We start from the raw sequence: 13,414 nt of genomic DNA on the forward strand, positions 1-13,414 counted from the left end.
AATTGTTCACCTTGTCTATAACCTGTTAGCCTGGTTTGATATGAGTAAGGGGGAAGACTTTGATGACGTCACATTCTTTGAATATTCCTTCTGGGGAAGAAGAACTGTGAGGAAATGGGTGTGTGTGTGGGAGACTGTAACCCCTACATCACTTGAACCAGTTTCGAGTATCCGTATTTGACGTGGCCGATGAATGGGACTTGCCAAAACTGCAACCTACTCTTTCAAGTTTTTATCTGCTTTTCAGATTACTTTACCTCTTTATATTACCAATACCTTCTGCCCACCAATTCTGTCTTTCTACATCCTACTCTTAACTTTAGCCCGTTTGATTTAGAAAGCTACACAATGGACTATCTGCACTCTGTTCATGCGGGGAATCAAACCTTGGATTTTACGTTCTAACTCCGTAAAAGTACTGCTGACTCATCAGGGGGACTACTTAGAGACTTCTTTTTTTTTTTTTAACCTCTCGTTGTTGTTGTTATTGTCCGTAATAAAATGAACTCATAAATGTAAGTGTCGGTTTTCAACATTTTTCACACCTGTTTAAACGGTTTTAAATGGCTAAACATACATGAGTTGAAGCACAATATATCCTATACAGTGTTACATCTTATATCGTTTCTATCTTTCTAGATGCGGGCATTTTTCCTTAAGAAGAGAACACTACAAAATTTAACGAGTTGCCCGTGTAGGAGACCCGCCCGCACGCGGCATTTGAATGACGAGAATAGGCGTTGCTTGTTCAGGAAAAGCGCTTGACTGAGCAGAGCTAGTGCGGGCGGATGGTATTAGGGTTTGAGTGAACCAGGTAAATTCACACAGTATCCTTGCGGGCACGTTCACGTACACATGTCCTCACCTGGTCCGTTTCTGCCCGATTCAAGGTAAGAGTATTTGCAGTACAGGAGTCGACTTACGACCCATTCACAAGAAACAACCGGCCTGACTAGCATGCCAAGCCTGCGTTTCACTGTCTCCGTCAACAAACGAGTTTCCTGTTGTTAAAGTTATTAATATATATATATTTATAATATAATCTCTCCTTTTGTTGTACAGACTTTTTATAACAAGTGTCTTAAAACACTGAGAACAGGACATCTTCCTGGAGCCACTTTTTGGATCTTCGTATATGACAAGAATAACCACGTGGTTGCTACAAACCATGACCAAGCACAAAATGTACCGTAGCATTATATACTGGATGGTCGGATCAGTACTACTAGTAAAAACTGGTGAGTTTGTTTTCACTTAAACACCTAATTAACAAGTATTAATTATTTCTCAGAATTTTTGATACATTTTTTTTTGCCCGAAATGAAGTAAATAATTGAAGTTAAAAAAAGTTATCTAACCTTTAATTACTAATAAACACATTGATACATGATGAACTGTTTTCTCTATATCCACTGCACGGATTGAATCCCAAATGTTAACGTTATAACTCTCGATGAACCGTCGGTGGGTGGGTGGGTGTATTGGGGTTACAGAAAGTATTGTTTATTTACGTATATTTGCTCAAATCTGTATAATGGGCTATTATCAGTTTTGGAGCTACGGCAGTCATCGAACTCCGACTTTTGGCGTTGTAAGTTTTCAAGCCTTTCGCTGAGCCCATAGAAAAGAGATATGAATTCTGAGAATGATGAGAAACGTGTTTAATAACTAGAAAGATTTGACCTTGAATTTTATGTCTTGATATCGTCGATGTCAAGTCATGACACTATAAACAAGATACCCAATAGAAGCAGTTCACCGGACGTTTGGGAATCTTGTAACGATACAATCTATTTTTTAAAGCTTATATCGTGAAGCGTGTGACAAGTTTGAAATGTACGAGATAAACGATTTGTGTTGAGAAACGTGCACGAGACCTCTCGCGTCGAATCAGTTGGTTTTGTTTTCTTTTCCAGCCTTATGAACTGTGTACCAGTGGTGTGTCAGAACCGCAAATCTTGAACCAAGGTCAGTTTATTAACGCCAATGTACAATTATCCTATTGCGAAGAGACATTGTTTTCTAATATGTCACTATAACGCAGAGCACATCTTATGACGTCGTCAGTTAACCTGAATCTCTCATTCATAACGTAACGGTATGAAGACGTACATATATAAAGGTATACCAAGTAAATATATCTATCTTACAGTATGCACAAATCGAGAGATTGTTACCTTAGAATAAACATATATTTAATGCAAAGAGTAAGAGAGGTACAGTGCAGAGAACAGAAACACCCGATTACAGCTATAAAATTTAAAAAATAAACAGTAAAAGAAAACAAGATGGAATCCTCAATAGCCACGGTGCTTGAAATTCTTTAGGCAGGACTAGAGTAAATTAATCTATGAAACCTTCCCCCTCTATTTATTGGGCTATATTGTTGTGCATCAGCAGTACCAAGCATGGGCCACGGGCATACCCAATTCGTGTTTATTACTCATCACGGCTTCTACCAGCTTACCCTCAAAGTGAAATTATATCAGACAGGATTTGAATAAATGTATCTATACAACCTTGAGCGTGATCAAATACACCAATCAAAAGGGATTTTTGATCTCATGGGTCCAAAACTTTAATTCAGTCTCAACTCGATCAAGACATGACGAGCTATGAGCTAAGACCCTGCTTGAAGAACAGCGAGAAGAAACAAACAAAAAAACTTTGATTCGTTCTGTGAGATAAGCTGGTATATCGTGACTAAAAATATAAGTAACAAATGCTGATACAACACTGGACACCCACATGTTATAATATAATACAAAACATAAGTAACAAATGCTGATACAACACTGGACACCCACATGTTATAATATAATGCAAATATAAACTATGACATTAACGTCCTATTCATATTTCTGTAATTTTATCCTAACGTTGTCATTTAAACAGTTTAGCCAATCAAACTATCATGAAAGGAACATCAAAATAACTCCAGAAGACAACACTAGGTGCAGAGTCTCAACTATCCGTAATATAATGGAAAATAACACGACGACAACTTGAAACGCCCCCAGTGGCGTAGCAGCATGTCTGCGGACTTACAACCCTGGAAACCAGGTTTGGATACCCGTGATGGGTAGAGCACAACAAATAGTCCATTGTGTAGCTCTGTGCTCTTAATTCGAAACAGGGCCGACACGGCCAGATGAGTTAAGGCGTTCGACTCGTAATCCGAGGGTCGCGGGTTCTCATCCCGGTCGCATCAAACATGCTCGCTCTTTCAGCCGTGGGAGCGTTATAATGTGACGGTCAATCCCACTATTCGTTGGCAAAAGAGTAGCCCAAGAGTTAGCAGTGGGTAGTGATAACTAGCTGCATTCCCTCTAGTCTTACACTGCTAAATTAGGGACGGCCAGCGCAGATAGCCCTCGTGTAGCTTTGAGGGAAATTCAAAAACAATCAATCAATGAACAATAATTCGAAACAACAACAAGGAACTCCTGAGAAAATGTAAAAGCGTTATTTCATTTAAGTCGTCGTGTTATTTGTAAATGTTGTTTATAGGTTTTAGGAGTAGTGGTTGACCCTGTTTAGGGATGGCCATGGGATGAGGGACGACTTCCGTTGAATTGATGGATTCCATGGGAACAAGAAAAGGTTTACGGTGTTGTGGGAAACCGGTGTCAATTAGATCTGCAAAAAAAGGTACATTTCACGTATGTGGTCTAAAGTAAACAACAGCTCCGTTTTCCAGTTTTGTGTGGAAGATCAAACAAGACGTCGGTTTTCTGTGTGAACACGTTCTCACTTTGATCACATTCAAAAACTTCCGGGGACTGCAGCTAGGTGTCTGAACCTCCGTAGAAATTTACTGTTCTCATAATAAAGTCTGAAATGGCAATGCCAGATGCATAACGTTTCTATTAACATTTTGAGTGTAGCTAGGTACGCCATTTTTCTTCAGAAAGCTACGAAACACTATTTTCCATTATTTTACTCTAAACTTAATATACGTGAGAGTAACGAATCATTGTTATAATTCTGAGAAACATCCTGTAACTCTATATATAAAAGTTATTTGGAATTAATCTACACATTTTTGTTTGTCTCTTCTTAGCTTACACCTTTGCATTGTTCTAACATTAAGTCTTCTTACACCTTAGCCGTGCGCTTCGTAATCTGAGGGTCGCAGGTTCGCGCCCGAGTCGCGCCAAACATGCTCGTCCTCTCAGCCGTGGGGGCGTTATAATGTGACGATCAATCCCACTTTTCGTTGGTAAAAGAGTAGCCCAAAAGTTGGCGGTGGGTGGTGATGACTAGCTGCCTTCCCACTAGTCTTACACTGCTAAATTAGGGACGGCTAGCACAGATAGCCCTCGAGTAGCTTTGTGCGAAATTCCAAAACAAACATCCAATCTTACACCTTTGCATTGTTCTAACATTAAGTCTTCTTACACCTTTGCATTGTTCTATCATTAAGTCTTCTTACACCTTTGCATTGTTCTATCATTAAGTCTTCTTACACCTTTGCATTGTTCTATCATTAAGTCTTCTTACACCTCTGCATTGTTCTATCATTAAGTCTTCTTACACCTTTGCATTGTTCTATCATTAAGTCTTCTTACACCTTTGCATTGTTCTAACATTAAGTCTTCTTACACCTTTGCATTGTTCTATCATTAAGTCTTCTTACACCTTTGCATTGTTTTAACATTAAGTCTTCTTACACCTTTGCATTGTTCTATCATTAAGTCTTCTTACACCTTTGCTTTGTTCTATCATTAAGTCTTCTTACACCTTTGCATTGTTCTATCATTAAGTCTTCTTACACCTTTGCATTGTTCTATCATTAAGTCTTCTTACACCTTTGCATTGTTCTATCATTAAGTCTTCTTACACCTTAGCATTATTCTAACATTAAGTCTTCTTACACCTTTGCATTGTTCTATCATTAAGTCTTCTTACACCTTTGCATTGTTCTATCATTAAGTCTTCTTACACCTTTGCATTGTTCTATCATTAAGTCTTCTTACACCTTTGCATTGTTCTATCATTAAGTCTTCTTACACCTTTGCATTGTTCTAACATTAAGTCTTCTTACACCTTTGCATTGTTCTATCATTAAGTCTTCTTACACCTTTGCATTGTTTTAACATTAAGTCTTCTTACACCTTTGCATTGTTCTATCATTAAGTCTTCTTACACCTTTGCATTGTTCTATCATTAAGTCTTCTTACACCTTTGCATTGTTCTATCATTAAGTCTTCTTACACCTTAGCATTATTCTATCATTAAGTCTTCTTACACCTTTGCATTGTTCTAACATTAAGTCTTCTTACACCTTTGCATTGTTCTATCATTAAGTCTTCTTACACCTTTGCATTGTTCTATCATTAAGTCTTCTTACACCTTTGCATTGTTCTATCATTAAGTCTTCTTACACCTTTGCATTGTTCTATCATTAAGTCTTCTTACACCTTTGCATTGTTCTATCATTAAGTCTTCTTACACCTTTGCATTGTTCTAACATTAAGTCTTCTTACACCTTTGCATTGTTCTAACATTAAGTCTTCTTACACCTTTGCATTGTTCTATCATTAAGTCTTCTTACACCTTTGCATTGTTCTATCATTAAGTCTTCTTACACCTTTGCATTGTTCTATCATTAAGTCTTCTTACACCTTTGCATTGTTCTAACATTAAGTCTTCTTACACCTTTGCATTGTTCTATCATTAAGTCTTCTTACACCTTTGCATTGTTTTAACATTAAGTCTTCTTACACCTTTGCATTGTTCTATCATTAAGTCTTCTTACACCTTTGCATTGTTCTATCATTAAGTCTTCTTACACCTTTGCATTGTTCTATCATTAAGTCTTCTTACACCTTTGCATTGTTCTATCATTAAGTCTTCTTACACCTTTGCATTGTTTTAACATTAAGTCTTCTTACACCTTTGCATTGTTCTATCATTAAGTCTTCTTACACCTTTGCATTGTTCTAACATTAAGTCTTCTTACACCTTTGCATTGTTCTAACATTAAGTCTTCTTACACCTTAGCATTATTCTAACATTAAGTCTTCTTACACCTTTGCATTGTTCTATCATTAAGTCTTCTTACACCTTTGCATTGTTCTATCATTAAGTCTTCTTACACCTTTGCATTGTTCTATCATTAAGTCTTCTTACACCTTTGCATTGTTCTATCATTAAGTCTTCTTACACCTTTGCATTGTTCTATCATTAAGTCTTCTTACACCTTTGCATTGTTCTAACATTAAGTCTTCTCACACCTTTGCATTGTTCTAACATTAAGTCTTCTTACACCTTTGTTCATTGTTCTACCTTTGCATTGTTCATTACACCTTTCTTCTTACACCTTTGCATTGTTCTATCATTAAGTCTTCTTAACACCTTTGCATTGTTCTATCATTAAGTCTTCTTACACCTTTGCATTGTTCTATCATTAAGTCTTCTTACACCTTTGCATTGTTCTAACATTAAGTCTTCTTACACCTTTGCATTGTTCTATCATTAAGTCTTCTTACACCTTTGCATTGTTCTAACATTAAGTCTTCTTACACCTTTGCATTGTTCTAACATTAAGTCTTCTTACACCTTTGCATTGTTCTATCATTAAGTCTTCTTACACCTTTGCATTGTTCTAACATTAAGTCTTCTTACACCTTTGCATTGTTCTAACATTAAGTCTTCTTACACCTTTGCATTAAGTTCTTTGCATTGTTCTAACATTAAGTCTTCTTACACCTTTGCATTGTTCTATCATTAAGTCTTCTTACACCTTTGCATTGTTCTATCATTAAGTCTTCTTACACCTTAGCATTGTTCTATCATTAAGTCTTCTTACACCTTTGCATTGTTCTATCATTAAGACTTATCGTCCTCAAATACACGAAAATTGTATTTGACTAGGTTGAATCTTTTCAATAAAATCCATGTGTTTAATTCTTCTAATAGGTCCCGGCATGACCAGGTGGTTAGGCGCTCGACTTCTAATCTGAAGGTCGCGGCTGAAAGGGCGAGGATATTTGGCGCGACGGGGATTCAAACCCGCTACCTTCGGATTACGATACAAGTGCCTTAATAATCTGGCGAGGCCGCTGTCTCTTATGATGCCCCAACAACAAAATATGAAAATATTAATTAAATTGTAACCGTTTCGTGATCTCTCCCTCCAGTAGCTTTGTTGATGAAATATAGTATGACAAATAATTATCATAACATTATTAATTCAGTTAGTATTAAATAATTCATACAATTAGACTTCAGCCTGGTGATCGTATCTGCTTCATAATAACAAAATAAAAGGGAATGTTTGTTGTTTCAATCAGTTATAAAATACATATATAAATGAAGTTGGTGTTCCAATACCACTGACAAATACTAATGCTATAAACCTGTTGCGGAACGTCATGCTTGGAAAGGCTAGTTTACAAATGACGTTTCGTGTAAATAACTCATTACTTTAGCATATGCATATATATATATATGTGTGTGTATCTACAGAGCTTGGTGTTGTTGGATAGAATTTCTAGTAAGTTCCACTTGACTTGTTTCTTCAGTAAGACGAACTTCTGATCGCTTAGCTTTGTTTCTTTAACTAGATAACGATTTGGCCTGAAGCTAAGCCTTGTTTCTTAAGTGAAAAAATAATTTGATCTTTATGTCGAGGTCACGTCTTGTGTCTTCTGTGGAAAAAAGTTTTGATCTTTATGTCGAGGTCACGTCTTGTGTCTTCTGTGGAAACAAGTTTAAATCTTTATGTCGAGGTCAAGTCTTGTTCCTTCAGTGGGACTGAAGTTTTGATCTTTATGTCGAGGTCAAATCTTGTTCCTTCAGTGGGACTGAAGTTTTGATCTTTATGATGAGGTGAAGTCTTGTTTCTTTAGTGGGAGAAAGTTTTGATCTTTATGCCGAGGTCAAGCCTTGTTTCTTCTGTGGAAACAAGTTTAAATCTTTATGTCGAGGTCAAGTCTTGTTCCTTCAGTGGGACTGAAGTTTTGATCTTTATGACGAGGTGAAGTCTTGTTTCTTTAGTGGGAGGAAGTTTTGATCTTTATGTCGAGGTCAAGCCTTTTTTCTTCTGTGGAAAGAAGTTTAAATATTTATGTCGAGGTCAAGTCTTGTTCCTTCAGTGGGACTGAAGTTTTGATCTTTATGACGAGGTGAAGTCTTGTTTCTTTAGTGGGAGAAAGTTTTGATCTTTATGTCGAGGTCAAGACTTGTTTCTCCCATGGAAAGAAGTTTAAATATTTATGTCGAGGTCAAGTCTTGTTCCTTCAGTGGGACTGAAGTTTTGATCTTTATGACGAGGTGAAGTCTTGTTTCTTTAGTGGGAGGAAGTTTTGATCTTTATGTCGAGGTCAAGCCTTTTTTCTTCTGTGGAAAGAAGTTTAAATATTTATGTCGAGGTCAAGTCTTGTTCCTTCAGTGGGACTTAAGTTTTGATCTTTATGATGTGGTCAAGTCTTGTTCCTTCAGTGGGACTGAAGTTTTGATCTTTATAATGTGGTCAAGTCTTGTTCCTTCATCTTGGGACTGATGTTTTGATCTTTATATTGAGGTCAAGTCTTGTTCCTTCAGTGGGACTGAAGTTTTGATCTTTATGATGTGGTCAAGTCTTGTTCCTTCAGTGGGACTGATGTTTTGATCTTTATATTGAGGTCAAGTCTTGTTCCTTCAGTGGGACTGAAGTTTTGATCTTTATGATATGGTCAAGTCTTGTTCCTTCATTGGGACTGATGTTTTGATCTTTATATTGAGGTCAAGTCTTGTTCCTTCAGTGGGACTGATGTTTTGATCTTTATATTGAGGTCAAGTCTTGTTCCTTCAGTGGGACTGATGTTTTGATCTTTATATTGAGGTCAAGTCTTGTTCCTTCAGTGGGACTGAAGTTTTGATCTTTATGATGTGGTCAAGTCTTGTTCCTTCAGTGGGACTGATGTTTTGATCTTTATATTGAGGTCAAGTCTTGTTCCTTCAGTGGGACTGAAGTTTTGATCTTTATGATATGGTCAAGTCTTGTTCCTTCATTGGGACTGATGTTTTGATCTTTATATTGAGGTCAAGTCTTGTTCCTTCAGTGGGACTGATGTTTTGATCTTTATATTGAGGTCAAGTCTTGTTCCTTCAGTGGGACTGAAGTTTTGATCTTTATGATGTGGTCAAGTCTTGTTCCTTCAGTGGGACTGATGTTTTGATCTTTATATTGAGGTCAAGTCTTGTTCCTTCAGTGGGACTGAAGTTTTGATCTTTATGATGTGGTCAAGTCTTTTCTCTTGAAAAATTACATTTTTACATCTTTCCTCAAATACCAATAAAACAAACCCAATGTTAGCTATAAGGCTACAGACATACCGTATAATGTTTTAAAACAAACCCAATGTTAGCTATAAGGCTACAGACATACTGTATAATGTTTTAAAACAAACCCAATGTTAGCTATAAGGCTACAGACATACTGTATAATGTTTCAGAAAAGAAAGACATGCGGAAAGCTTCTAAGACTTTTCAGTCTTATTGATTTATTAAGTGATATCAGTGAAAATATACACTAACGTTTTACATGTTTTTTCATCCAAGATCTACACTAATATTACCTTATTATTTTATCCTAGATCTACACTAATATTACCTTATTATTTTATTCTAGATCTACACTAATATTACCTTATTATTTTATCCTAGATCTATACGTTATCTTTTACGTATTATTTCATTCTACATCTATAATCACTAACCTTTCCATGTTGTTTTATACCAACCAGGACAAACCTTGTTGTTTATCCCAGATGTGCACTAACTGTTCTATGTTATCCCGGATTTACCACAATCTTTTATTCTTGTTTCCTTCCAGATCTCCGCTAATCTTTATCTGTAGCTTAAATTAATCAATTTCTGAGTATGTTTTAATTATATCGTATGGAGTTCTGAAATCCCGAAAGACATGCATTATGTACTCTGTTTCGGACAGAATAACAATTAATAAATCGTGTCTTTGTTTTTATTGTATCACATAAATGCTACTTTTCAACACTAGAGGGGTGAAGAAACCTGTGAGTAAAATTTAAAAGAATGATCTTAAATAATTCAGGAGTGAAAGTGTATTTAACACAGCAATATCGATATAATTACATACATGAACATGGCTCTGAAAGGGGTCAGAGTGAAAACCTGGACCAGCTAATGTTTGGCCCCCTTTTAGAAATTAAATAAATATTGAACATACATTAATCAAGTGCAGGAAGGAGGAAAAAGACTTTTGAACTTGACGCTTCGCCTGTCTACAAGACCTAAGTACAGACACCTGGAACAACGGGTCTGCTTTGTATATGTTACTTTTCAACACCAGAGGGATATAAAAGTTGGTAGCAAAATTTATACGAATGGTATTAAATAATCTCGGAGCTATTTGCATATGCTAGTTTAATAATTCGAGTGACGTTTGACTAGGTTATAAGAAACAGAAATCAAATGTCTGTTTCTGTCTTCATCTCGTCAAACAGGAGAAGACTGGAATAAGTCTTCACGCATGACTAATCCCAAGCTCCCTCCCTGCTTATGTCCTGCTTATTCTCCAGACGTCAGGATATAAAACCATATTCAGGGTAAATATTGTTCAGAGAACAGCGTGTGTTATCCGCTGTGTTCGTTTGTTCGTGTTTTTTTTTATTTACTCATTTGAAGGTGGTGATGGTATTACATACGTGTTTCAATTTAGGATTATATTTGTTGCTGTTTTCAGAGAGTATAATTTCGTATATCTTTGACTAATGAAAGTGACTAATAATAATAATTTCGATTCAGATTAGGCTGAATGAACTAACTGCTGTTTCCATATGCGTTATTATCACGTAAGATCTTACTACAGTCACGTATCACGTGAGATCTTACAACAGTCACGTATCACGTGAGATCTTACAACAGTCACGTATCACGTAAGATCTTACTACAGTCACGTATCACGTGAGATCTTACAACAGTCACGTATCACGTGAGATCTTACAACAGTCACGTATCACGTAAGATCTTACAACAGTTACGTATCACGTGAGATCTTACTACAGTCACGTATCACGTAAGATCTTACTACAGTCACGTATCAGGTAAGATCTTACTGCAGTCACGTATCACGTAAGATCTTACTACAGTCAAGTATCACGTAAGATCTTTCAAGATTCTCACTACTTCTTGAGATAAATAGAAAGTGGACAAAACATCTCGAAATGAAGCTAAAACTAAATTTCTTTTGTGTTTTTTTTAGTATGAAGAACTTGTAACGACAACACGATAGTCAAACACACATTGAGGAGAACATGGAATCAATCAGTGAAACGAAATATGAATTGAAAAATAAATTATATTTTCGTGTGAGATCATGTTGGTATGAGCGTGGTGTTTCCCGTCACCAGTAAGTACTGTATATCTGTAATATTGACACCCCTGTGGTCACTTTTTTATTTTATTTTATAGGTGTCATTCTGTCATTCTGATATTCTAATCCTCCACGGTTTTCAGTTTCAGTACTTTAATTTTATTTTTGTCTAAATTTGCGGCTCCACCATTTTGGTCCCGTTATTGCGTTATAAAAGTGACCGTCAAATCTTGTTATTGGATGAAAGTATAGGTAATATAACATATTTAATTTGTGGAGATACCTTATTTGTTATGTTAACTGTGACCATTGAACTGTTTGTTTGTTTATTTTTAACTAAAGGCAAAGCTATGCCATGGGCTATGTGTGCTGTGCCCACCACAGGTATCAAAACCAGTTTTTAGTGCTATATGTCTGTTGACTTACCATTGGAGGGCAAACATTTAATTCAAAACCGAAACTGAGGTTTTCCATGATAGTTATACACTAATCTCTATGCCCTATTTAAAGGAACACTTCACTTACAAATCAAAATGAGGAGTCAAATGCTCCCAATGCCCGCATGTCTCCTCCCACCCGCCCAAGCACTAGAGTAGCCTAAGTGTTAGCGGTGAGTGATGATGACTAGTTGCCGTCCTCCTAGTATTTCACAGCTAAATTAAAGACGGATGGCACAGTTAATTCTCCTGTAGCTTTGTGCGAATATCCGAAAATAGACAAATAAAAAAGTAATTTATCTTTAAAACTATGAAAACAAAACTGACTTAATATGAAGTAATATTACATAGTTTATAAATAATACATATCTTAACTCGTACTCTACCAGTATTTTATTGTTGTTTTTTTTCTGAAAAGCAAAGACATTTTAATTAACATAAGCGATAATAATGTTTTTCAGAGGAGAGTAAATTTTAACATTTTAAAACAGACGACTTTACAGACGTTTAAAATTTTTTGTTTTAATGTCCTCCGCCCCCATGTTTTTACGTATATTTGTATTTATCTAATTAACGAGTTTTACTCAGATCTAGTATATATTTTAGTACAATACTAGGTAACAAGTCACGTGGTAACGAAAAGATCTGTATATTATCTCGAGCTGAAGCATGCCATATATTTAAGGGTTCTGGGGACGATGGGTGGATGACAGCTTAACAATGACCGTGAAAATCGTATTCACACACGTTTCTAGTTTTGCCACCCTATCATCAGAGCACGTCTGTATGTACCGCCTGCGACAAACTGTGCAACATGCCGCCGAGAACTGTATATTGTCACATATATCAAACGGCTGTATTGTACAAAGTTTAGGGCGTTGCCCAGCTGAAACTTCTTTCTCGTACAAAGTCTATAGGGGTCGTCCCCTCGAATTTTCTGGGCTGGTAATGGGCTCGGGTAAAAAAAAATTAGGGTGGATCTTCAAAGTAAAATTGTTTGGGTCATCTACAAATAATCGTGACGGAGATGTGTGTACGTGCGTAGGCGTTTTTTGTTGTTTTTCTTCAGCAAAGCAAAATCCACATAATTTTTTTTTTATTATTTAAAAAGAAACTAACTTGAAACTTCGGTGACTAACAACTTGCTCCCATGGAACAAAGGAGACACAAAGGCGTTGGTTTGGTTTGCTTTCAATTTCACCCAAAGCTACACGAGGGCTATCTGAGCTAGCCTTCCCTAATATAGTAGTGTAAGACTAGAGGTAAGGCAGCTAGTCATCACCACCCACCGCCAACTCTTGGGCTACTCTTTTACCAACGAATAGTGGGATTGACCGTAACTTTATAACGCCCCCACGGCTGAAAAGGCGAGCATGTTTGGTGTGACAGGGATTGGAACCCACGGCTATCGAATTACGAGTCGAGGTGCTTTAACCACCTGGCCATGTCGGGACGTAATGAAATACGCCTGAAGGATTGTTTGTTTTGTGGGGTTTTAATTTCGCACAAAGCTACACGAGGGCTATCTGTGCTAGCCGTCCCTAATTTAGCAGTGTAAGACTAGAGAAAAGGCAGCTAGTTATCACCACCCACCGCCAACTCTTGGGCTACTCATTTACGAACGAATAGTGGGATT

Source organism: Tachypleus tridentatus, chromosome 2 (genome assembly GCF_004210375.1).
Source record: "Tachypleus tridentatus isolate NWPU-2018 chromosome 2, ASM421037v1, whole genome shotgun sequence".
Taxonomy (NCBI): domain Eukaryota; kingdom Metazoa; phylum Arthropoda; class Merostomata; order Xiphosura; family Limulidae; genus Tachypleus; species Tachypleus tridentatus.